Raw genomic sequence first — 3,757 nt, forward strand, 5'->3', positions numbered from 1 at the left:
ACACTCTAAAGAAGTAAGAGATTTTGACTGTGAGATAACCTGGAATTCAATAGAAATGACCTTTCTGGGCGTCCCCACCTTCTTTCTAATTGATTCCTCCACCCAGGCGTCCCTGAGTAGCCCTCTCCAGAGCAGGTGGATGCTCCTGTTGGAGAGAAGGGAGACAAGATCCCACCAGCCTATCCACCCTCGAACTGGAGCATGATTCCTATCTGCTGAAACATCTCACAAACCCTTTACTTACTCTTATTGAATATGTGTAAGTTACAATTGGTCTGGTGACCTGAATGTCTACAGAAGGAAGCATTAACTATGGCATAAAAGGTCAGTTAGAAGTGAGCACTTCTCGGGTTACAAAGGTCACTTTTAGAGATAGAACTATTGACTGGAGAGATTTGGCCCCATGCACTGAGCCAATCTCCAGACACTTGATTTCCATCTGATCACCTAGGTAAACATTTCTAACAATTAAACAAGATTTAACATTGAAGTTCACAGGTGAAACATATTCATCATCTAGCAATCACATTTTACATGTTGGTAAAGACAGTATAGCTGGCAAAAATCTTACTCTTAGTTAACACATAGAGCACAGATGTAAACTTTCCCTGATAAACAATATTGTAAACTGTCTCAGCCTTATTTCTGAAATAGTGACCCAATAGTTCTACTGAAAAGCTCAGGTAGAAGTCCTACTTTACTAGCAGAGAGAGAAAGTACAATTGGTAAGTGGACATGATCTTTCAGTGGTCAAGAGCCAGTTTCCACCAAGGAACCTTTGGGTTTGGCGCCTTCTCCCCTCAGGCATTCTCGGTTTCTTTTGGCCCACACAACCAGAGATGTCTCCAGAAAGGAATCCAGCAGTTTCTTTGGTCAACTTTCCATCAGCCATAGGTTTCAATGGGATTCACCTAAGAACAGCTGGGGAAACCTGTCCTCTGCTTTAAAGAGTGGCAGCTGCTCTAAGAGCATTTACTAGCGGGCAGAGTAACCACTGTTTGTCCAAGTTCTATAAGGGATAGTTAAAAGTCTCAACAAGATTACCTAGTACTTTACATTAAAGGCTTTAAAGTCCACAACTTATCTCTTATGCACCTAAATGATAACCAGAACTAGGAGAAAAGATTGAATCCTCCCTTACACTAAATGTGTTTTGGTCCCATAAGTGTGCTGCTTTTGGAGATAGCTCCTTCTGGTGTCACCCAGAAGTCGGTTCTCTCCACTGTGTCTCAGATTTAGCCTCCCGAAGGAGACCTGCCCAGAACACTAAGCCAGGACACGGTTTTTATATGTGTCCTCCTGGACGTGCATAGTCCTCTTTGTCTCATCTGACCCAGAGACGGGGTATGTGTCCTTTTTCTAAAATGACTTTTCTGTCTTCAGCGTTAATAAACGCTCATTTTCTAAGTGCCCATGTTTCATATACAGGCATGTATATTTTTTGAGTCCAAGCTGGCTAAAAGTCCCATTTTACAAAAGTTTACATAAAATCCACTAGGAGGTCTACTAATGTTACTCTTTCTAGCACTATTGTCTAAATTCAAGCAAGTAATACCAGCATATTTAGGAATACCAGTTCAAATGTAACATATACGAGTACAAAATAGTTATAAAATGTCCCATTAAAGAAATATAAACTTGTAACATTTTCGTATTTTAACTTAGATTTACCATCAGCATTTTGACCAACATTTTAACAAAATTACATAAAGACAAAGCATAAGCAATTGTAAACAATTTTAACAGTATTATGAGACAAAACTGTATAAGACAAAGTATGAACAATTAATTATGAGCAACGGGCAAAAACATTAACATTTGAAGCATAAAAATTTGTTACCTAAGCAAGACCCTTCCAGAATTTAAGAAAGAAAAGCAAACTCATACCTCTGTCCAATGATCTCGGTGGGAAACTCCAAAATGATACAGGGAGAAAAACTGGTCTCAGGTGGGTGACCTCCAAACCATATAAGGAACCTCCAAATGACATAGAGAAAAACGATCTCTGGACCTGACCTGCACAAGTTTGTGTTCTCCAAAACCGAAGAATGAATTTTAGGAACAAACGGAGATTATGAGCAGAACATATTAATTGAGAGAAAGAAAGCTCCTGTCCAAGAGAGGGACAGGAGGGGGGGCCCGAGCAGGTAGTTCTCCCCCACCCCCTTCTTTTTGAACAGTCATCTACCCGAGAGACAGCACAGCAGCAGCTGGCATGTCATGACAAGCAGCTCATATTCAGAAGACCAGAATGACAGGCACTCCAAGCATGAACCTATTATTACAGATTACTATCTTCAGTGCAGTTGCTTAAATCATAGGTGTCAGTATATATAGTTAGTCAGGGTGAGAATCTTTGCAATTAACTGCTAGATTCAAAAATCTTCTGGAGATTCTCAGGATCATTGTCTTGCCCACCTTCTACATATAACTGTATGGCTTGTCATTGTCATGTTTCCTAGCTCTCCTCCTTTCCCTCTCTTAATTAGTTAGTCCTCGAGTTCTTGCTTTCCTTTTACTTGTATTATACCTTTCTATTTGTATTTCTTCTTTTGAGTTCTTGTACTAGGGAAACTATATGAGATTTATACATATGTCTGGTTTATTTCACTTATGAATATATCTTCAAGTGGCATCCACTTCAATATAAAGGCTTCAAGTTTATCATTTTTTATAGCTGAGTAATACTCTATTGTATAAAAATACCACATCTTTTTCATCCATTCCTCAGGTGATGGGCATCTTGGTTATTTCCAAGATTTAGCTATCACAAATTGTGCTGCTATAAACATAGGCACACATATATCACTATGATAAGATGTTTTCAGACCCTCCCGGAAAATTCCCAGTAGAGGAATAGCTGGTTTAAATGAGATTTCCAGTCCAAGTTTTCTAAGGAGTCTCCACAGTGATTTCCATAATAGTTTCACCAGTCTACACTCCCACCAGCAGTGGAGAAGGGTTCCTTTTTCCCCACAGCCTCTCCAACATTTGTTATTGGGTGATTTCTTTATGATAGCCATTCTTTCTGGGGTGAGATGATATCTCAATGTTGTTTTAATTTGCATTTCACAAATGGCTAGTGATGTGGAGCATTTTTTCATATATTTATTCGCTAAAAATATAGAACGCTTCACAAATTTGTGTGTCATCCTTGCGCAGGGGCCATGCTAATCTTCTCTGTATCGTTCCAATTTTAGTATATGTGCTGCCAAAGCGAGCACTTGAACTTCCATTCTCCAGAGATATATGATGATGTATTTCATCCATGCAGATTACTGCTTACTTATGGATGCCCACGAATGTAGGGAAGTACTTAGGTAACCCTGCATAAATCAAACTCCATTAAAGCCTTGAGTAGTTATGAATAGAAAGGAAATTGAAATGGTAGCTGGGACAAGGGTGTCTTCTGGGCAGAAGGAACAGGATCAGTGTATGTTAGGCTTTTTATTTTCCATATTTTATGGTGCTTGGATATCTCATGGCACTTATGACCAAGGAAGACTCCTCCTAGAAATGTTCATTCTTCTGCATAATGAAGAGTGCCCTCCCACAAAAGCATGTTTTTCCTTAAAAACTAACTCATCCAGAGTCCATAGTCCCAATAACTTTTTTATCTAACTCGCATTATGCTATAGTTGCCCTGCTCTAAACTAATGGGGGTCAAGTACCAGGCAACTAGAAACCTCCTCAACAACCAAAGCCCAGTGGAATCATTCAAATTTGACAGTTCTAAGCTTCCTACTTGGCTTGGCTG

The 3,757-nt window shown here is 39.5% G+C and overlaps 1 non-coding gene across 1 annotated transcript; it reads right to left on the minus strand.

The window, feature by feature from the left end:
• Nucleotides 1–3,117: 3,117 nt before the first annotated feature.
• Nucleotides 3,118–3,224, minus strand: LOC111816413. Its single transcript, XR_002820814.1, has one exon. It is a non-coding gene; the product is annotated as a U6 spliceosomal RNA (small nuclear RNA).
• Nucleotides 3,225–3,757: the final 533 nt, after the last annotated feature.

This window comes from Octodon degus, unplaced genomic scaffold (genome assembly GCF_000260255.1).
Source record: "Octodon degus isolate 3935 unplaced genomic scaffold, OctDeg1.0 scaffold00031, whole genome shotgun sequence".
Taxonomy (NCBI): domain Eukaryota; kingdom Metazoa; phylum Chordata; class Mammalia; order Rodentia; family Octodontidae; genus Octodon; species Octodon degus.